Below are 25,000 nucleotides of genomic sequence, written 5' to 3'. Positions count from 1 at the left end.
AGTTAAATTTGACAACTGAACTGTCACTGGTGGGACATTATAGCAATCCGACCTGTGAGGTTAGGACACTGATTGACCTTTCACACGTATAAATTCATCTAAATTGAATAGAACCTTCCTAAAATCCGGATATAGCACCAATCTGCTTAACGATGTATCACATGAGTTAAAGTGTGTTGTGGATAAAGCTAAACGGAATCTGGTTTGTTTACACATCTCAAACTGACTTATCTTTAAAAAGTGCTAATACGCAGGAGATTAGTTTTTTTCAAAATTCTCTACTCTGCAATGAGCTCATTGTAAAATAATCCACCTCACACGGCTTTCGTCGACTCGAGACTATAGTAGGTAATTCTAGCCCAAGGTACCACGCAGTGAGACTGAACCCAAGGCGATATACGTACTTTTTCACCAAGACCACGATTAAAATAATGGATGCTTATGAAACTTTTCTTTTTATGCGATTTTCCTAATAAAAGAAAATTATTTCAAATTTTTTCCAAAAGAGCTGCTTTGGAGAGAGCATCAAGTCGATTACATCGACCCCAGTGCGTAGCTGTTACCTATTTTATCGACCCCGAAGGAATAAAGCTTAAGTCGACATCAGCGGAATTTGAACTCAGAACTTAGCGACGGGCAAAACACCGCTAAGTATTTCGCCCGGCATGCTAACGATTCTATCAGCTCGCCACCTTGCTGATAAAAGGAAATAATGCAGGAAAGCAATATTGTCTTTGAATTATTAGTTTATATATCAATAAATATCAATAAATTAAGACGGCTAGCTGGCAGAATCGTGAACACAATGAGCGAAATGCTTAACGGTATTTCGTTTGTCTTCACGTTCTGAGTTCAAAATTCATCGGGGTCGACTTTGCTTTCGGGGTCAATTATTTAAATACCAGTTGCGTACTGGGTCGATGTAATCGACCGGCCCCTCTCTCCAAAAATTTCGAGCCTTGTGCCTAGAGTAGTAAAGAATATATATCAATATATGTTATACATGATGAAATAACAAAATTAATATATTGGTCCTAGTAGATCGTTTCCACGTGTAATAGTATTGTAACACTGTCGTATACATAGTATTATAAGATTGTTAAGACAAATGGGAAGCCAAAGCATTGGCATGTGGCGATTGTAGACGCAAGCATGGCTGTAGTTAGTAGCTTACTTCTCAACAACATGGTTCCGGTTCAGTCTCACAGCGTGGCAACATGGGCAAGTTTCTTTTGCTATAGCCTCGAGCCGACCAAAGCCTTATAAGTAGATTTGGTAAACGGAAATTGAAAGAAGCCCGTTGTATATATATATATATATATATATATATATATATATATATATATATATATATGTGTGTGTGTGTGTGTGTGTGTGTGTGTGTGTGTGTGTGTGTGTGTGTATGTGTGTGTGTATATATATATTTGTATATATGTATATGTGTATATATATATATATTTGTATATATATATATATATATACATGTATGTGCGTGTGTGTGTGTGACTGTGTTTGTTCCCCACCACCGTTTGACAACCGATGCTGGTGTTGTTTACGTACCCGTAACTTAGCGGTTCGGCAAAAGAACCGACAGAATGTTATTAAGCTTAACAGAGATAAGTTAAGTGGTCGATTTATTCGACTAAAAATTCTTCAAGACGTTGCCCCAGCCTGGCCACAGACAAATGATTGAAATAAGTCAAAAGTAAAAGAATGATGTTCGTTATATTATCCAGGACAGCCTATTATTTTTGGACTCTTGCGGTATTTCTTTCGATTGGGTGTATACTGCTGTTCCCATTCAAAACATTAAGTAGAGTCCGTCACCGGTATTCTGAATATGTTATATGCTTTCGATTCCCTGTTGCAAGCACTGAACTTGCTCAGTTAATGAACTTCACAGAGCAAGAACGACATGAAATATCTCCATTTAATCATGTGTAGTGGTTATCGTAATGTAGAGACCAGTGGCTGATTTATGGTCCAAATCGGCCTAATTCATTTCGCTTATGGTGTTAGCTCGTTGGGCAAATATATCACCATCTAACATCGTAAATTCTCATGTAATCTTCGAAAAATCCGCTGCGCAAAAGATGCAATGTGTGTCTTCTGTTGTTCCAAGTACAGTGAGAATTTGAATTGTAAATCAACGACGAATAAGTTGAACTATGTTTGATAAGCATGCTCTCTTATTTTAATATATAATCGGATGAAATATTCGTGAAAATATCGATTTTAAAATATAGTTTATAAATTAAAGCAAAAATTTAATTTTCGTTATATATGCCATCAAATTGTTCATGTGTTTTCTCCTATTCAGTAATATAACTAGTAAGAATATTTGTAATAAAATACGTTACACTATGAGAGAGATGGATTAACAAAATGGCCAAATGTCAGACAAAATGGCTGCAATGTGATAGAATCAGTAGAGCAGGAAAAAACATGTGCGTTACTTAATTATTTCGTTTCGTATTCTGGCTTCGAATCTTGCTAATGGTCAATTTAGACCTTCATACAATAACCTCGCTTTCATACCGTAACCTCGCTTTCACTTCCTCATACACAAACACACACGCGTACGTACACACACACACACACACACATATATACACATACACAAACACACACACAAACAGAAACACAAGCACACACACACACAGATGTAAGAACTCGAGTTTATGTTAGAAATCAATATATGAAAGGAATTATGTTTCTATATGAACTACTTGTGAGAAATCGTATCATTTCATCTATCGTGTAACTGATTTCGTTTGCCGTATGACTCATAAATTTGCCAAAGTATGGAAATGCTCTAAATACAACACAAAACACATTCTTAATAATCAAAATAATTTTCAACCAAAAGGCAAACATTTAACAAAGCAGAAATCTAATTTTTCATTTCGTTTATTAATCGTTGATAACAAAAACTGAACAACGCAGCTTCAGATGTTTCTAAAGCAATGAATCACGGAAATGTGGTTGAACAGTAGCATCGAAAATGTTGGTCGTTGGATATGATGGGTTGTAAAGAACGTTGCGCTATATAATTAATGAGATAGGCAGGCACATAAATGTTTACACAGCGTAAAGTAACTTGGTAAATATAACGCTCTTTATGCTAACAACAATCTTCGCTTTCGAGTGAATGGAAACAATTCGTAAATGTATACAAATATAATTTGACTAGAACAAATTTACAACCAAATAATGATGTTCTTGATAAAAATTCAAAGGTAAGAACTATGGGAAATTAATTGAAGTCATAAGTCTAATTAAGCAATATTACACTATTATTGAAACAAACCGGATCTATAAAAAGAGAAAGTCTTACGCCATGATAGCATACTCGAAGTAGCTACATGAAACACAAAGAAATAAATAGATCCCCATAAACATAATCCATGTAATAAGAACAATAAACCGAAATCAACATAACAACATAACATTACATAGTTAATGGCCTTAGCTGTAACTTGGTATGTGTAACAGCAAATAAAACATAATGCATATTATCTAAAAGGAATACGTAACTACGGGTATGTTGGCAGGTGTATGATATTAACTGCTTTGTTTTATTTTATCAATGTATAGAAATTACCCCAACGGGCAGAAATAAAAAAAAACGAAAAAGGCACGAAATTCCTTCATCAATGCATAGCATTTATTTTCACGCACGAATATGTATATGCTTCCATATAAATGAATTTATACATGGTATGAATAAAGAAATGAGCATACAATATGTGTCTGTGTATGTGTGTGTGTGTGTGTCAATGTAACCTCGTGGGCATCGGTACCATTTTCCTCTTTCTCCGTTCTTCCATTCTCCGAACTTTCCATCTTTCCGACGAAGGGCTACGCCCGAAACGTCATGCACTCTCTCTTTCTTTTCCTGAGCGTCCAATAACACTATCCGTATCACGTCCTCACTTTGTTGTTTTTTTGTTATTGTTTTTTTGAACTTATATATATGTGTGTGTGTGTGTGTGTGTGTGTGTGTGTGTGTGTGTGTGTGTGTGTGTGCGTGCGTGTGCGTGTGAATATTATATATATATATATATATAGGCGCAGGCGTGGCTGTGTGTTAAGAAACTTGCTTCCTAACCACATGGTTCCGGATTCAGTCCCCTGCGTCGCAACTCGGGCAAGTGTCTTTTCCTATAGTCACTGCCCAACCAAAGCCTTGTGAGTGGATTTCATAGACGGAAACAGAAGGAAGCCACCGTATGTATGTATGTATATATATATATATATATACGTATATGTGTGTGTGTGTGTGTGTGTGTGTGTGCCTGTCTGTCTGTCTAGGTGTATGTGTTTGTGTGTCTGTGTTTGACCTCCCCCTCCACCATCGCTTGACAACCGATGTTGGTGTATTTACGTCGCCGTAACTTAGCGGTTCTGAAAAAGAGGCTGATAAAATAAGTACTAGGCTTACAAAGTTCCTGGGTCGATGTGTTCGACTAAAGGCGGTGCTCCAGCATGGCCGCAGTCAAATGATTGAAACAAGTAATAGAATATATATATGTATGTGTGTGTGTGTGCGTATGTATGTATGTATATCCACGCACACACGCACCCGCACACATATGCATGCGCACATAGACAGTCAGGTAGATAGATAGATAGATAGATAGATAGATAGATAGATAGATAGATAGATAGATAGATAGATAGATAGATAGATAGATAGATGGCCACGGGCAGATAGATAGATAGATAAATAGATAGATAGATAGACAGACAGACAGATAGATAGATAGATAGATAGATAGATAGATAGATAGATAGATAGATAGATAGATAGATAGATAGATAGATAGATAGATAGGTCAGATAACGTTATATGCCCTACATATTTAATTTATTTTTGCAATCGTTAGGCCACAGCACATCAGCAAATAGTATTCAGTCAATTTGCATATAAGTCCCAAACGAGCGATTTATGTCACTTCAAGATGATGCAAATACATGCTATTTATAAACCATATTAATAGCGAAATGTTGGCATCTCCCATTCTTGATCACTTCAGGGCGTGTTGCCTCGCTTGGTCTAGGACACTTGGTGTTCTTTAACAGTCGTCGTCGTACAGATAACTTCCCGTGGACGCTAAGAAAAGAAAAAAGCGTGTAATATGCAACACAGGCAGTAAACAATAAATAAAATAGAACAGAGTGGTGACATTTAGTAGAGATGACCCGGAAGTTGTTCCTCTGGGATTAGTATTGCACACAGCAGTAGCTTTCTTCAACCGAATACACGTCGTTGATTGGCCGAAATTACCCAAATATGACAACTTTAACACGAAATAACTTCTAAAATACCAAATTTTGTCAAAAATGCTGAAAGTAAACCGTGAGACATTCTACCAGTAAACGAAATTTTAAACTGTTTAGTAAAAAAAAATTAATTAAAAAATGTTTGAGCCAAACTGAACAGATCTTAAATGTTTATATAATCACCACATAGAGCTCCCAACAAAGTCGATACGCCGAGTTACAGACAAACACCAACGAAAATTCGTATCAAATTGAATCAAATTAACGCGACCACTGAGCTTAAAATTGTCAAGTGTATATCGGCAGGGCCTCAATAACAAAGTGTATGAAATGATTGCCCTGGGCAAAGTTATGTTTATATGAAATATATACTATTCATGTAGAAGTCAATGTCGAACAGAGATGACTTTCACATAATGTTTAGGAATGAATGACGGTTCTTGACTAGCGAAATGAAAGCAAATAGTTATATGTGAGAATTAAAACAAGAATAGCAGAAGTTTCAGCATTATTGTAACAACAGCATGTAAAAAAAAAACAACAATAAATTGTGAACAACTGGAATGTAACAGAAAACATTAATACGAATTATATGAAATATCATGTATGGTATTTAAAAAAAATTGATTGCGGCAGTGTAACCACGGAGCATCAGAAAGTGTTAAAATTCTGCTTGTTCATCTTTTTAGACTTATATTTTGTAAATATTAACACACACGATTTGGAATTAAGTGACTTCTTTCTATGCTGAGCAAACCGTTATTTCTTATTTTTCCTTTTATTTTGCAATGATTATCGTTAATTTTTTTTAATATCCTACCGAATATATTATACTTTATATCAATTTTTCATTCTCTAACAATTTGCATTTCAGCGAGTGAAAGGGAGAAAGAATGAGAAAGGGAGAAAGAATGAGTAAGCGAGAGAGAGAGAGAGAGAGAGAGAGAGAGAGAGAGAGAGAAAGAGAGAGAGACAGACATACAGACAGACAGACAGACAGACAGAGAGAGGGGGGGGGGAGAGAAGGAAAGAGAGGGAGTAGAAAGGGAGAGAAATAGTGGGATCTGTATGAGATTTTAAGAATAAGTTAGAGGGAAAAATGTTGAGAAAGACGAGTAATGGAGACAGAATTTCACTAAGAAAAAGTGGGTGATCTGTTTATATATGTCAGTGTGCGGTGTATGGCTGTGTGTGTGTGTGTGTGTGAGTGTGCGTGTGTTGTTTTGCATCAATAGAAATAACTTTAAACAAATATAGATTAATATAATGTTATCTGGTGTAGACTAACAAAATTAGAAACAACTTGAGGCATATGCATTAAAATGTTTATTTCAATATATACGTAGATACATACATTCGTACATCATACACACACACACATACACACACACACACACAGTTGTAAGTACGTATGTATGTATATATGGCCGCAGTCAAATGATTGAAACAAGTAAAAAATAAAATACAAGAATACATACACATATACACACATATATACATATATATATGTGCGTGTGTGTGTATGTACTCTTGTATCTGATATATATATATATATATATATATATATATATATATATATATATATATATATATATATGTATATATCTATATGTATATATATATATACATATATATATATATATATATATATATATATATATATATATATATATATATATATATATATATACATATACATATATATACGTATATATATATACACACATATATATACACAACTACACAAATATACATGTATATATATATATATATATATATATACAAATGCTTATATATGAACACATATACCTATATGTTTATATACATACGTATGAATTTATGCGTATATGCATAGAAGTCTTATTTATATGTGCATCGTTTTCTTTCTTTTTTCACCTTCTGTGTGTATGTTTGTCGGTAAACAATAAGTCGTGTGAGATTCATAGATATGTATGACTTTGTGTGTGCATCTGCATACGTCTGTACGTGTGTATGTCAGTGACTAGCATATATATATATATATATATATATATATATATATATATATATATATATATATATATATATATATATATATATATATATATATATTCCAGCACAACTGTCTGAATAATGGAGAAATGCTTTAAAACAATCGTTGCTTGTCTTTTTCTCTCAAAGCAAACAGGTGAAAAATAAACTAACGGTATGGAATACATTGCCTGCAGACTAGTTTTTAACATATCACAGGATTATTAACATGTATTAGAGTGTAAACTTATATGTATGTATGTTCGTATGTATCTATGTATGTATGTATGTATGTATGTACGTACGGATGTTTATATGTATGTATGTATGCATGTATCTATGTGACAAAACTCTAAGCAGCGTATCGTTACTAATATAAATATATTGTATATATTGAATATATTGTATATATTGTATATATTTCTTTTCTCTCAATTTGTTTTATTATAACTGACTATATCTACTACTGCTTGGGCTACTACTACTACTACTACTACTACTACTACTACTACTACTACTACTACTACTACTGCTGCTGCTGCTGCTGCCGCTGCTGCTACTATTCCTACTACTACTACTACTACTACTACTACTACGAAGAAGAAGAAGAAGAAGAAGAAGAAGAAGAAGAAGAAGAAGAAGAAGAAGAAGAAGACAAAAGAAAATGAAGAAGGTGAAGACAGTCCCAATTATTGTTGTGTCCTTGGGAAGAGTATCAGAAGGCATCAAGAGGAATATAAAGGAAACTGGAATAGAGTACCCAGTAGAAATGTTATAAAAGGTTGGCCTCCTTGGCACGGCCAGAATAATCAGGAATGTATTAGATAGTTGAAAAGAATGGATAGCATGGTACCGTAGGCTGCAGGTAGTAAACCCGCTACGCATGCAAGACACCAGGAGCTCCAACAAAACCTGTGATAAAGAGATAATAATAACAATAATAATGGTGGTGATGATGATGATGACGATGATTTTAAATTGTGGCACGAGGCCAGCAATTACATCTGAAAATTTATGTTGTACAGAGTAAAGAGAGAATACTATCAGCAGCCAGAGATATCCAAAATGTGACCGAAACAGTAGGAGAATCAAAGAGAAAAGGTAAAACAACAAAACAAACAAATGGAAAGAAATGGAAGTACATGGCCAATATATGTAGCAAACCGAGAATACAGTTCTATAATTAAGAAATGAGGAATTACGTACATTATTTACATTATTTACGTTTGACGGATATTTACATTTTCGATATGTTGATGACACCTTTATACTCTGGTCCCACCAGGAAGATGTCCAAGTACTGTTAGATCATGTGAACTCAATAAATCCATCCATACAGTTCACAATGGAAAAGGAAAAAGACAATCAGCTAGCATTCCTGGACGTATTGATAACACGCACCAAGTATAGATACAGGACATCCGTATACCGCAAGCCGACCTTCACTGGACGATACCTCAACTTCAACTCCCACCATCCATACAGTGTAAAGAGCGGGATTGTTCAGTGCCTAAAACATCGAACAATGAATTTAAGTAGTGATCGTGATACCCACCACGAAGAAATGATCAAGCTCAGTAACAATCTATTAAGCAACAAGTACCCCAAAACCATACTATCTACTCCAATTATGAGGAAAAGAGAGGATGAAACCAATAAACTGTCCACAGCCTGTCTACCCTATGTGAAAGGCCTCTCCGAAAAGATACAAAAGATATGCGGTTCATATGACATCAGGACAGTGTTCAAGAGGAATACAACTCTTCGCAAATATCTCATTCGGGTAAAACCACCAATAGAAGAGAATATGACCAAGAACTCCGTGTACTCCACCCCATGCAGCTGTGGTAGTTTATACAAAAGCGAAACATGCCGCACCCTCAAAATAAGGATAGACGAACATGGCAAAGCTGTGACACAAGGAGATATTGATAAATCGGGTATGGCTGATCATGTATGGAAAAATGGAGACCACCTCCCCCTGTTGGATGAAGTTAAGATAATAGACAGAGAAAACCAATGGAAAATACGAAAACTAAAAGAAGCAGCACATATGCTAGAACACAACAACCTCCTAAGCAGACCGAGTGCAGATATGAATAGCATATGGAACCGGTATTAAGGAAGGATTGAAAAATATTAGATTTATAAACCGCATTCGATTTTTATTGAGGGAGCGAACTAATGTACAGCGCAAACATTTACTTGGTCACAATAAGAGACAGACAGACAGACGGACAGAAAGGCAAGCAGACAGACAGACGGGCAGAAAGGCAAGCAGACAGAAAGACACAGAGGGAGTCCATACGTGATGTCTAAATTGTGTCTTGTTAATGCAATACTTAGAATGTAAACACATAGAGATAGATAAATATATATTTGATAAACTTTCAGTAAACAAACATACGTATGGACATCTGTGCATATATATACGTACGAAGATAGATACATTCATAGACGAATGCGTACAGTCTCGTCTGGCCATAAATCATAAGCACAAATACTTTCATAGATACAACATGAGGTTGACATACCTTCAACTCTCTGAAACTTAGAGGCACTGTTTTCATCAGAGCTCTCTTATTTTAAACCCGAATAATATCAACTTCAACAACAACGCAACAACAACAACAACAACAACAACAACGAAATAATGATCTTCTGTCTTATTAATGGAAAGAATGACATCTTAATTAGTTGCGTAACGTTTAAACCAATAAGATTTTCCGATAGCTATGAAATCAATATTAATTTAGTTGCTATTAATTTAAGACACTTAGTCGGGCTATTGTTCTGCTATGAGTTCATTTTATTTGTTTGTTTCATGTACTTTATTCATTGACGCTTTACTTTTGTTTTGCTTTGTTTTTTTAGTTTGATTTTTTTTTGAGGATAGGAGTGGAGGGGTCTTATTTTGTGTTGCTTTTCTCATACGTTTGTACTGAAACATTTTTTGTCTCGTCGTAATATTGTTGTTCGTGTTGCTACTGCTCTTGAACGTTGTCTATTTTGTCTTAATTCAATTTCTTTAGCTGAATTATTCTTGATTTGTTCATATTCCTCATAATTTTTCGTTTGTTTGTTTGTTTACTTATTCAAAGATGTTCCTTATTCCATTTCGCGCTGATATCCTCCCTATGTATACATACATGCATGCATACGTGCACACACACACACACACACACACACACACACACACACACACACATGTATACGTAATATATATATATATATATATATATATATATATATATATATATATATATATATATATATATATATATATATATATATACATACATACATACATGCATACATACATACATACATACATACATACATACATAGGTGCAAGACCGGTTTGTGTGGTAAGTACCTTGCTTACCAACCACATGGTTCCGCGTTCAGTCCCACTGCGTGACATCTTGGAGACAAGTGTCTTCTACTATAGCCGCGGCCTCACCAAATCCTTGTTAGTGGATTTGGTAGACAGAAACTGAAAGAATCCCAACGTAAATACATGGATATGATTGTGCGTCAGTGTTTTTCCCCAACCTTCGTTTAGTGTGTTTACGATGTTTACGATGTTGGTGTGTTTACGACCCCGTAAAATAGCGGTTCGTGAAAAGATACTGATAGAAGAAGTACTAGGCTTACAAAGAATAAGTACTGGGTTTGATTTGTTCAACTAAAGACAGTACGCGAGCATGACCCCATTCGGAAGTGTCCTAATTTCAAAACGTTTCACTTTTTTTCGTTCTCTCAAAAGGCAACGTTCTGTACTTCACTTTGACAATTTCTGATATCTTGGCTTCTGAAGCAGCTGGAGATACGATACCAAAAATAAATAAATACTGAAAAAAAAAACGCATTTGACCAAATTTGGACATAGGATAGTTTAACATAATAGCAAAGGATATATATAGAACAAATACTGAGGGATTATCAATCTGGGCAAAATACTTCATAAGTCTATATATATATATATATATATATATATATATATATATATATATATATATATATATAATGAATAGATAGGGCTGAATTATCTAGCTGGGTACCGCTGGAGCTCTCACTTATAATCCAGGTTATGGCTAAGCACATCGAGTTGCAAGGAGCAGCTTGCAATGTATCTAAGATGAGTGATCCCAGTGTATTTCATCTGCTGAGTATATCCTGGCCTCGCTTCATTGGATTATAAATACTTTATACCTAATCTATAGCCAAGACAATTACAATAAAGACGGAAAATAATGTACAGTAGTATGTCGGTTTTCGAACAACTCTCATAGCGAATAAATCGTGCTTTGGATATATACATAGATCCAGATGAATATGGTACTTACATTGAGGTACCAGAATTTGGTACGGTATTATCCATACAACTTCAGAGTAAGGTGATTAAAATCAAAATAAGCAACAAGGATATTCAGAGGTAATGCAGTGCGATCGTTTCAAACAATTCCATTTAATTGAACAATGCAATCATTACATCAATTTCAATGCAGAGCAATCCTCAGTAGCATAAAGACATAGAATTTAATTAAATTAAAACAGATGGACACATTAGTATAATTTTACCTAAAATCTCCAAGAAGGTAAGGAGATAGACAATGAATGATTGCATTGTTCAATTAAATGGAGTTGCTTGAAATGATCGTACTGCATTACCTCTGGATACCCTTGTTTCTTATTTTCACATACACACACACACACACACACACACACACACACACACATACATATATATATATATATATATATATATATATATATATATATATACGAACGTTATTTATCAATCAATCCTCAAGAAATATCGAAAGGATTCACGCAAGCAAATACACGGAATCAAAGATGCTAATGACCTGAAATGTTGAAACAAAAGACGGATAAACAAACAGACAGAATAAGAAGACGGACTTTCAGAAGTCTGAATGTATGATAGGAAGTGCAATTTGAAAAATAATGGTGAATATATTTCTAAGATAACTAGGAGGGTGTTATTTATATTTGCCAAGACGTGTATAAATAACAACATTTCGCGCTTTCTGTTTTTCTCTCTTTCTATCATTGGCATTAAGCATCTGTCAGCCTCCCATTTTGTTTCTAACAAATTTCGCTGAAGTTGTTGTCTAGCTTCTATGTTTGTCTTGATCCAGAAAGCCTCAGGTCGAAAAACGTTGCAGCTGTGACCACCCGTTTCCTCATCTTTTTTCTTCTTTTTTTTTCTTTCGTTTTTTCTTTGAGAAATAGTATCTAGAGAAATCTTTATCCAGAAAAATCATTCGTTTGATTTTATGTTCAAAATGTTTGTTCTTGGAAAGATTTGGTTTCAATTTCTAGTTTGGTGATCAATCAAAGAAATGTTTCCATGTTGAATTTTCTTTTGATACATATCTGATAGGGGAGATGAAATTGATAAGGAGAAAAACTCATTTTTATGAAAATTGTTGTTTCTACAGACGCTGATATGGGTACAGACATTGCTATTTGCTTATGAAATATACTTTTAGCACATATCCTACAAAGTTTTGATCTCAGAGCTCAATATTTGGTTAATATTTATTTCTTTTATTCTTTATTTGTCCAAGTCATTTGACAACAGCTATGTCGTCTTTAGTCGAACAAATCAACCCCAGGACTTATTCTTTGTAAGCCTAGTACTTATTCTATCGGTCTTTTATGCCGAACCGCAAATTTACGGTGAATGTAAACCAGACCAACATCGGTTGTCAAGCGATGGTGGGAAACAAATACACCCCGGTCTCGCGATATCTATATGTATTTGTGTGTCTGTATTTTTGCAAAAATTGGTGAATAAGTTTAACTATTTTTGGAGGCGAGATACGCCCCCACAACAATTCTCACAATTAGGTGAGAAAAAACTATTCACTTAAAGTGAGCAAATTTTGCCCAACTGCAGGCAGACCAGAGTACAGAATCCAGTAGGGACTTCTTGCTTGTACAAAAATATTACAACAAACAACAAACCCCCACTGGACACAAAATACAAAAAGTCTTACCTTGCAGTTGAGCTTCACTTAATTCGCCACGCTACAAACTAGCGTGGCTAACTTCTTTCAGCGCTTCGACAGACACTGACAATAATGCATGCGCGGCAGCAAAGGGAAGCAAGCTTCTTACCATACAGCCATTCCTGCACGTATCTAATATAATAATACTCTTGTACTTTTCTCCATCATAACATATGAATGAGAAGGGAAGGGGATGATACCTGAATAAGGAGGGAAGAAGTGATGGCAAACTTGGTAGTAGGGTAATGGAAATTCTACGGTGAAAAAAGAAAATCAAAGCAGCGTTTCAACTTTGTGTGAGAATATATGTGTGTATGTAAAAAGGAGGTATGTGAATGTTTGTTTGTGTGTCCAATGGAAGTGGGATGGTGAACATTCAACGCTGAAAAGAAAAATCAAACAGCGCTTCAACTCTGTGTAAGTATGTGTGTGTATGTGTGTACAAGGGAAGTATGTGAATGTTTGTATGTGTGAACCAGCGTTCTTTTAGTAACAAACGATGATCGATGTCACATCTCAAAAGACAACCACTAGATAACATTGACAAGTGTATTCATTTGAATTATCATCCATATTCTATCTTTTGTCCTTATTTATATATAAAATATTACAATTAGCCCTCAATTTTGACGGCACGGGAACAGCTAGTATAAGCAATAATTTCTAATACTCTTAATAAAGCAATGCTTCTCATAGAAAACACACACGCACACACACACATGTTTGTATGTGTGTCTTTATGTCCGTCACTCCAGCCGCATCCACTACCAAAACAGGACTGCAAAAGAGGAGCGGGCAGATTGTCTAATCTTTTCAAACTCGTCCAACGCTATGCATGAATTTTATCGATGTAAAATCTATCTTATTAAGAAGGAGACAGGAGCGAACGTTTCATTAATATTGCAGTGCGGAGAGATGCTCATATTTATCGGTTCGAGAACAACAACATTAAAGCTTTATGAACGTGAAAGGAATTATAATAGATTATTGTAATTAGGTTTGAAATTTTTAAAAAAATGAGAAAAGGTATTTTAAGCTAAAAATGTTTGATAGATTTTTACTAAATTAACCTTTCTTAATTTCAATCTAATCCACAAGAAAAAAAATTACAATTTTATTGTATTTACATTGACTTTTGTTTCTTTTCTTTATTTACAGGTGAGTGTTTCCATTAGATTTTCAATTCATTTTTGGTTTTACAACATTTGGATACAGAAGCTTTGAACGAGGTAATCTCGAATGATTCTATCATTATATTTATTATTATTATTATTATTGTGTGTGTGTGCTTGTTGTTTAGTAGCTTTTCTTTATAGAACATTTCCTCCCTATCTTTTATCATTATTTCCCTTGCTAGGAATACAAAGAGTTCCAAATAAGGCTGCGATATGTCAGAAGTGTTAGAAAGTCGGAAGAATGCTTAGCGGCAATTTCTTCTGATGCAACACATTCTGAGTTCAGATGCCACCGAGGTCGAGTTCACCTTACATCCTTTCGCTGTTGATAAAACAAATTTCAGTCACGTTTTGGGATTGATGTAATCGACTTATCCACTCTTCTAGAAAACTGCTGGCATTGTGCCAAAAGCAGAAGGAATTACTTCCCTTCTTAAATATAAAAGTAGTCTGAGAACAAGAAAATTGCATCGAAGCTGCGTTAAAGCGATGTCAGACGTGGCATGCAGACTGTCATATAACTTGTTTGACATTGCGTTTTTATTCTTCTCTTCCATTTTACGAATTCAGTGTGCACATGTGCATTGCATGATCATATTACTTTTCTCGGTTCCTACTTAAAATTGTTTATAGACCACAACCATCTCACGTACCTGCGTTCGTGAGGAACACTCCGCGCTCCAGTGAGTGGGGTTCTTTTTCTATTTTCTGTTTTTTTCTTTTTGGTTATTATATTTCTAACGAAACCTGTGCAACGCGTGATCGTGTGGTAAGAAACTTGCTCCCCAACCACATGGCTCTCGGTTCAGATCCACAGCGTGGCACCCTGAATGTGTGTGTGTATGAGCCTGTGTGTGTATGAACCTGTGTGTGTATGAACCTGTGTGTGTGTGTGTGTGTGTGTATGTGTGTGTGTGTGTGTGTGCGTCTTTGTGTCTGTTTTTGTCACTCTCAGCACCGCTTCACAACCGGTGCTGGTGTGCTTACGCCTACCACCGTAACATAGCGGTTTGAGAAATGAGTTCGATAGAATAATTACTAGGGTTTAAAAAAATAATTCATGGGGTCGATTTGTTCTACCCAGCATGACCGCAATCAAATGACTGAAAACAAGTTAAAGAATAAAAGAATTAAAGAATAAATGAATAATCAAAACTCTTCAGAAATTGAAATCTGTTCTGTGTATGCATACATTTATCTTCAGATCCCTTTTGCTGTAGTTACTTTGACGCCATCAGCACCACATGTTCAACAAAAATTGAAAAAGATCCTTAATGAATAGCCCGTCAGTCCAAACATGTCCATTCCATATTCCTGTATATCTTGAGAGACTTTCAATACGAAAATTCTCCTTCATTTGGTGCGTAGGATATGGTGGTTATAATTGTTTAACCTCTGGTCAGACCTGAGAGATCATATTTATCATTAAAGGCGTGCCAGCCGTGACCATTCTATCATTTTTGGAGATGTCATTATATCATGTCTTAATATTTTAAGACTGTGGGGTGTAAAAATATTGTTAATATTTATAACTTGTAGAGGGTCCCGTCTTGGTTCAAAGGACGTTATTCACATATTTTCGTATATGCTTATCTTTAATTTTAGACTTTGTTTCTGATTATATATACTTTATTTCGGGTAATTATGTTTTATACCATGCCAGTCCTGACTGAGAAAGCCTATGATCAAAGGAATTTCAACCGTGACCTTCACATTAATTGTGTAATGTGTTCTCTTTTACTATTCGCTATTTCCTGTAGGAAATTGGCTCGTCAGTATGTTTGTATTATTTTTATTCTAAGTTCATATCTTCCAGTGCTATATCCTGACGCAGCGATTAAAATGTTTATCAAGTGACATTTTTTTTTTTAATCCTGTCAATCCTGAAAATAATATGGCTTTGAAAAGAATAAACAAATACTAGCATACTATCACATGAAAAAAAGGGAGTACTTTTTCTGTACCAATTCCACAGTAGCCAGATAATTCTCTCTGGAAGCTTTTTTTAATTTTTTTATTTTATCCTGTTCCTATATATTCTGGAAGCGTCTGATGGAGATGCTGTGTTCTTGCTTTTGTTTTTGTAATTTTATATCATACCTTCCAGCAGGCTTTTCACTGGTTCAGTGCAAAATTCTCGTTTCATGAGAGTGCAAATTGCTATCAGAAATATAAATAACCGCCATGTAGTTTGGTTCCATGCAACAGTGTATTGGTTATTTTTGCACTGGTGCGAATATTTCTTTGCCGATACAGCCGATACATATATGTCTGTCTGTATATATATGTATATATATATAGGCGCATGGCTTAGTGGTTAGGGCATTCGGCTCATGATCGAAAGGTCGTGAGTTCGATTCCCGGCGATGCGTTGTGTCTTTGAGTAAGACACTTTATTTCACGTTGCTGCAGTCCACTCAACTGGAAAATATTAGTAGTACCTGTATTTCAAAGGACCGGCATTGTCACGCTATGTGTCACGCTGAGTTTCCCTGAGAACTACGTTAGGGGTACACGTGTCTGTGGGTTGCTCAGTCACTTGCACGTTAATTTCACGAGCAGGCTGTTCCGTTGAGCTTCCTAGATCTTGAATATATTCTGCACTTTTGCTATAAGCCTAGGTCCTTTGGCTAGTTGAGATAAGGTCCAATTGTGCTAATTCACACCCAGTGAGGCACACTTCCGTACCCACGAGTCCACAACTGTCATTTGTTCTCCAAACAATAAACTTGTCCTTTTTCTTTAATGCCATTACAAACTTCGGAGAATTATTGAGTTTTGAGATTTTTTCTCCCACTCTTTTCAAGTAGAATTCGTCTTAAATGAATGCCATTTGATAATCATGATGCATTCTCTAGCAACGGACATAATTTCAATAAATCATGAATTTGTTGTACGTATTTGATATACCTGCATGTAACCATGCAGTTCAGATACATGTCATGCGGCGTTCTGTAGCCTTTTATCTACAGATGTAATCCCAAACAAGCATTTAGTTGCACGCATGCAAGCTACAAGGAATCTAGTGTAGCCCTGCGTCGGCAAGACTTGTAAAAATATAGAAAAAAGTGAAAGGAGTACAGTGAACTTGCGGAGTAGAATATCCAACATTTTGGATGCAATCCTTCGTCAGTGGGTAGAGAAAAAGAGAAATTGAAGAAAGACAAACAGGGTTTTACATCCTCTCATTTGCAACTGATAATCGACCCAGAATAATACGGGCTGCAAACGTGAAACAGAAGTTATAGGAAAGGGCTTGCAAAAAGGAAGTGGAAAAGAGAGATGGAGAGATAGGAGAGGTAGGTAAATATGGGAAAGTTGCAGAGAAACTTGTCTTTGTCAAACGTTTGGGTTCATCATTTCATCGACTGTGGGGAATGAAATCGCGTTGTCTTAATTTCGGCGATATTCAAACTTACAAGGTGAAGAGATGAAATTTGGTTGCTTCGGTGTTTTAGACTGTCTGATGACTACAGAACTTCTTTTTTCTATCATTTTTTTGTTAGCAACTTATGTTGATATTTTTGTTAGAGGTGAGTGCATTAGACCAACTGTACTGATACAATTCTCCTTCATCAAAATTATGAGTATAAAAGAGATATTTATTTTCTGCGAGAGGCAAGTTTGTTTCATTTCTCCTCCCTTCTCCTCCTCCTCCTCCTCCTTCCTTACTTCTTCTACTTCTCCTTCGTCTTCATCTCTTTCTTGTTGTCTTTCTCTTTTTAATTAAAATAAAGGCGAAATAAAAATACGTATTCACTCAGACTTGTATGAATTTTTATACATTACTCTTCATCGTTTTCCTTTATAACATATAATCACCAGCAGCATCGCCAATTCTAAACCCCCCCCCCCCACTTACTTTCTCCTTAACATCATTCTGATCAGTACCATCACGTGACATAAATTACACATTCATATATATATATATATATATATCTGTATATGTGTATCTGCATGTATCTATGCATCTATACTCTCATACATATACGTGTGTACAGAGAAAGAGAGTGAAAGTGACAGAGAGAGAGAGCTGTAGAGAGAAAGAAAGAGCGGTAGAGATAGATTCATATGCGGGAAGAGAGAGGAAAAGAGAGAAGGGGAAGAGAGAGGAAAAGAGAGAAGGGGAAGAGAGAGGAAAAGAGAGAAGGGGAAGAGGAAGAAAGTGAGACAGAAGCTGCGGGAAAGTGAGGGACAAACAGAATTCGGCTTCATTATTCATTTGTATTGCATTTATATAAATATGTTAATTTTATTGCTGTTGTGTGGAAAATAAATCTTCAATTAATATTGCACTTGTTCTGTTTATATAGCTTTTAGCAACACTGCTAATAATGCTGCTGTCGATGGTTGTGGTGATGGTGGTGATGGTGGTGATGTAGTACAACCACTACCACCAACAGTACTACTACTACTACTACTACTACTGTTTTATTTTTAATTTTTCATCAATAGGCTCATTTTTAACGTATTTTTTCCCTACAATACCGAACGCAGGTCTTCGGGCCTTATGTATGTGTATTGTTCCGTGACAATTATATTTCGTGCACATTGACAAGTCCTAAGGTTTTTTTGGTTATGTATTTGTCTGTACTTTTTTTTCTTTTTACCATTCCTAGTTTTCTAGTTAACATTTTACTCTTTTACTCTTTTACTCATTTGTTTCACTCATTTGACTGCGGCCATGCTGGTGCGTCGCCTTTAGCTGAACAAATCGACCCCAGGACTTATTCGTTGTAAGCCTAGTAATTATTCTATCGGTCTCTTTTGCCGAACCACTAAGTTATGGGGGACATAAACACACCATCATCGGTTGTCAAGCGATGGTGTGGGGGGAGAAAAACACACGCAAACATGTCATATATATATACATGTATATATTTATACAGACACACACACACACACACACATATATATATATATATATATATATATATATATATATATATATATATATATATATATATATATATATACATGTGAGTGTGAGTGGATTTGGTACACAGAAACTGAAAGAAACTCGTCGTATATATATATATATATATATATATATATATATATATATGTCTGCGTGTGTATCGTTGGCGACTTTCTTTCTCCGTCTTCCCTTCTTTGGACTTTTTCTATATTTCTGATGAAGAGCTCCGCTCGAAACGTGAAATCCTCTTTTTCTTTCCTTTCCTGGGCGTCCAATAACGCTGTTCTTATTCGACGTTTTTTTCTTGCTTATTCATGTTTTGATTGTAAATATATATATATATATATATATATATATATATATATATATATATATATATATATATATATATATATATACACTATGCTCATCATCATCGTGCATATGCTTAAGCTTATACTTAAAGTTATTTAAGGATTGAAGAGGCAAAACTGATGTAATCACCCGGCTTGTTGTACGGTTCGCATGATATACAAATGGTTTAACATCTTCAACTGTTTTACTTCAATTGTTTTTACACGGGAATGGACCTGTGCAACTGGAGTCAGACATTTTATTTCTGTTTTTAATCAAATGCTTTTGAACCGTCGTTTTCTTTCGATCTGGTTTACTTCTCTGTCGAGCCATGAAATTATCGGTCATGGAATTTCTCTTCATTCTTTCACAGAATTAGTTGAAAATCCTTTTTTGATTTTTTTATATAAACTTTTCTGTTGTTTTGCATGTGTTTTAATCATTTTTACGTTGATACTTTCCAGATAGCACTTAATAATTCCGTTCAACAGAGTAAAGAGTTTTGTCTGTTTCATCATGTTTCCTTGTTACATTTAATATCTTCCTTTTGTATACAAGTATTTCCTTATCCAACTGTTGTTATTTTCTAGTTGTTTTAAAATTTTTTTGTATCAGACTCCGCTTTACTTATGTGTGATGTAGTTATATATAATACATATCTATATCAGGTTTGGGTGGAGATTTCGTAATTATTATCAGTAGTTTTATGTTTCTGTTTTAAATTCAACATGTTCTTAAACTTCTTGTTGTTATGATAAAACCAGTGATAATAAGAATATTTGAATACTATTATCTTATTTCTAGCATCAACTTCAGTTTGTCTTTTGTATTGTACTCTTTCCTGGTTTCCTTGTTCATTTTCTGTGTTGACTCTCAGTAGATTTCCTATATATTGGTATGAATGGTTCGGGTTTAATCCAATAACTTCGGTATCTGTAGCTCAATTTAATGCTATCAGTTTTAATCAATTTGTCTCCACTTATATAGCAGTGTTTACAATTTGTCTTATCCCACACTCTTTTTTTTTTTTTTTTTGCCCAGCACTAATTTACGAATAGTTACCTTCTAAATATCTTAAAATCAAGCGTTGGTATAACTGTATACGCGCAAGTGCGGATGTCTAGGCGCAGGCATAGCTGTGTAGGCGCAGGCATAGCTGTGTAGCCGCAGGCATAGCTGTGTAGGCGCAGGTGTAAATATATAGGCACTGGCATGGATGTGCAGACACAAAGTAGCTCTATGATAAGACGTTTACTTCCCATGGTCTTGAGTTTGATCCCACTCCGTATCACGTTGGGCAAGTATCTTCTACTATAGACCTGCACCGACCAAAGCATTGTGAGAGGATTTGATAGATGGAATCTGAAGGCAGCTTGTCGTGAATATGAATATACATGTGTGTATATATATATATATATATATATATATATGTGTGTGTGTGTGTGTGTGTGTGTGTGTGTGTGTGTGTGTGTGTGTGTGCGTGTGCGTGTGTGTGTGTGTGTGTGTGTGTGTATGTATGTATATATGAATATATATATATATGTGGGTATGTATATATATATAGCAATGTTCGAGATCAGTGAATAATTTCACTGAAAAACGTTATATATATTTGCAAAGGGATATCTTTCGCATCGAAGGTCGGCGATTGTCGTACGCTGAGGACGGGAAAATACCCAGAAACTCGAGTCCGTACGTATCGCAGATCAAGATGGGAAGGATGACTTCCCTTTGCAAATACAGACAGGACACAGATGTGTGTCGATAGCCAGCTGGAGGAGATGTTCTCCTGGGGCTAAAAGCAACGGTAACATCCACCCTTAGGGGTCAGCCACATTTAAGTGGCAAATATACTTCACCTTGTCGTTCAGTACATATATATATATATATATATATATATATATATATATATATATATATATATATATATATATATTCTCCTTTCTGGTTTTGTATGTATGTATGTATGTCTGCGTATGTATGTGTACATGTATATATGTGTGCATGTAGACGTGTGAATGTTTACTTATGTGTGTGCTTTTTGTTGTGTGTGTGTGTGTGCGCGTGTGATTATGAGTGAATGCATGCGTGTGTTGTTTTTGTGTTTTTGTTTTGTTTCGCACCACCTCTTGCTAACTGGGGCTGATTTGGTCAACTGAACACTTCAGGTCGGTGTCCCAGCATGGCGTCAGTAAAAGAAGTAAAAGAGAAAAAGAAATTTTAAAAGAGGAAACGTTTCATAGTTTTACCTGTAGTATCTGCACCTTTCGATCACCATATGTGAGTTTGGAGTCTGAGATACGCAAAATTGTACGAAATAATAACTCCTTCTAAAAGATACCTTTTCATATTGGTACGGAGCTAGCTTCAGCTATCTTTCAATGCTCTCTAATATTTTTATTTTCCATTTTGATCTGGCATGGTTGATGTGCTTTGTTAATATTGGAAGTACTTTATTATGGTAGAAAGTCTCTATTATCAAGAAGTGCATAATACTATCAAACACCTTTCGGTAGTCAATCCAGGCTATGTTCAGTTTTGTTTCATTCTCTTTATAATCGTTAGTTTCAAAGCCATTTATACTTTTCCGGCTCTCTTTCTGTTCGTCTCTTAATATATTATTGCTCTCCAGACGAATAATCAGTTTGTTGTTGCATATTGATGTAAGTAGCATGCTCATTATAGGCCTATGATTTCACAAGTCTTTGGTATCAATTGTTTTTGGAAATTAATGATTTTTTCCCCTTTCAGCAGCCGTTCCGCTTTTTATTCCTGTAAACTTACAACACCATTCAATGCTATCAACATATACCTCAGAGTACAGGTCAAGTTCTTCAGTGAAGTGTTAGGGATTATGTTAATCGCAGATGCTTTTTGCAATTTTTTGCACTTACTTGCAATTCACAATGTACAAGTGATTTCCCTTTTTTTTTCTTTGTATTTTTTCATATATTTTTATAAAGATCGCAAACAAATTTGTTCATACTATCTTGACTCTATGTAGATACATATTTCTCTTATGGTGATATATTATAAATTGTGTCCATTCATTGAACTTCCCAGCACAGCATAGTGTCCCTTGAGAACGTGCAGCACTTTACTTTACTGTTTGTTCTTGTATCGCATATGTTTGTAGATGGCATTTCAGTTGCAGTACTCAGATAGGTAGCTTGCATATAAACTAAGCTCTGCCTATCAGGCTTGAGCCATGATATACATACTTGCATAGATACATACACATACATGCATATATACATATATACTTACATATATATACATAGATACATTCATGCATACATACATACATACATACATATATGTATACATAATATATATATATATATATATATATATATATATATATATATATATATATATATATATATATATATATAGATGGAGGCGCAATGGCCCAGTGATTAGGGCAGCAGACTCGTGGTCATAGGATCGCGGTTTCGATTCCCAGCCAGAGCGTTGTGTGTGTTTATTGAGCTAAAACGCCTAAAGCTCCACGAAGCCCTGCCAGAGGCGGTGTCCAGCCCGGCTGTATTCTTTCAGCACAACTTCCTCTCACTCTATCTTCCTGTTTCTGTTGTACCTGTATTTCAAAGGGGCTAGCCTTGTCACACTCTGTGTCACGTTGAATCTCCCCGAGGACTATGTTAAGGATACATGTGTCTGTGGATTGCTCAGCCTCTTGCACGTTGATTTCACGAGCAGGCTGTTCCGTTCATCGGATCAACTGGAACCCTCGTCATCGTAACCGACGGAGTGCCACGATGACGATGTATTACATATAATCCATACAGGCACACATACACACTCACACACACACACAAGCAACACACACACATACAAAGACAAACACAGACGCACACACCAACACATGCACACACATATACAAGACATATATATATATATATATATATATATATATATATATATATATATATATATATGCACAAGGCTCCCATTATTATTGGTATTGTTTTTACTTTCCTGTCTCACATACTATTTATTTGCACGTACGCTAATATCTTTGCAAATTGATCAATTCTTCAATTTCTTCTCGCTAATAATTTTCTCAGAAGCAATCAACATCCCTAACAGCGTACACAGTTTTTCTTTCCAGCCTTGCAGGATGAGATATAGAGAGTTTTCTTTGACTTCCTTGCCAAATTACACAGCTACTTCCCAGTTGATAGTGGTGTTGTCCTTTTTATATATCGCGTTTATTTCATTTTTCTTGTCTGATTTTGCTTTAAATCGTCAGCATATTGCAAAGAACAACGCACACGGCGATTTTATTGTGTCGAATTATATACTCTAACTTAATAAGAACGTGTTGTAAGAATGTGTTGTAATCAACATTTTTAGTGTACTGATTAATAGTCAGCACTAAAGATTAATATATTCAATTTTTTAATGTTTTGTAAACTTTTCCCTTTTTTTTTACTTTTTGTAGTAAAGCGTTCGCTGCAAATCCAAAATCAAACCTATTTTCTTTTCTTTTCTTTTTTGTCCATATATTTTCGAGCTAAAGAGAAATGCACTCGACATTCGTAAATATAAGCGGGTCATAGCTTGATATACAAATAGACACAACAGCCACGCTTAGAGCGCTTATCAGCAATCCATAGTACAAAGATCCTCAACTTCAATGATTCCTAGAATTGCAGATTTGACATCTCTGGTGACTCAAAGAATCATAAAGTTCTTGGTGTTAAGAAGCTTGCTTCCCAACCATAAAGTTTAGGGTTCAATCTCACTGTGTTGCTCCTTGGAAAAATGGTCACTTATAGCCTTGGGTTGACTAAAGCCTTGTGAATGGATTTGGTAAACGAAAACTGAAAGAAGTCCGTCGTATATATATATATATATATATATATATATATATATATATATATATATATATATATATATATATAAAATATATAGTTTTAGGGAAAATAACCAAGTTTCAAGAACTCATCGATGAAAATCCACAATCACATATATATATATTAGGGAATGCAGAATTCCAAACGTACAGGAATATGCAATTTAGTAATACCAAATTAAATTTCACAATATATAATATATGTATATAAATATAATTTAGAGAAGAACCACTATTATACAATTCAAAAAATGAAAGACCCCAAAATTTTACGCTATATTGAATTCTTAGATTAGTATTTTTATAGTGTTTTTTTTTTTTTTCTTAATGATGTCATTGGGGATCTTTCATTGTCTGA

General features: G+C 35.1%; 1 protein-coding gene and 1 pseudogene across 2 annotated transcripts in view; both read left to right on the top strand.

The window, feature by feature from the left end:
- Positions 1–25,000, top strand: part of LOC106879240 (uncharacterized) — a 407,510-nt gene that overhangs the window by 263,738 nt on the left and 118,772 nt on the right. The gene's annotated exons all lie outside the window — the stretch shown is intronic.
- Positions 8,642–9,335, top strand: LOC149132139 (uncharacterized; annotated as a pseudogene).

Source organism: Octopus bimaculoides, chromosome Z, assembly GCF_046866305.1.
Source record: "Octopus bimaculoides isolate indiv1 chromosome Z, ASM4686630v1, whole genome shotgun sequence".
Lineage (NCBI taxonomy): Eukaryota > Metazoa > Mollusca > Cephalopoda > Octopoda > Octopodidae > Octopus > Octopus bimaculoides.
Note: the sequence above shows the minus strand (reverse complement) of the source record. Positions and strands in the feature narration are given on the sequence as shown.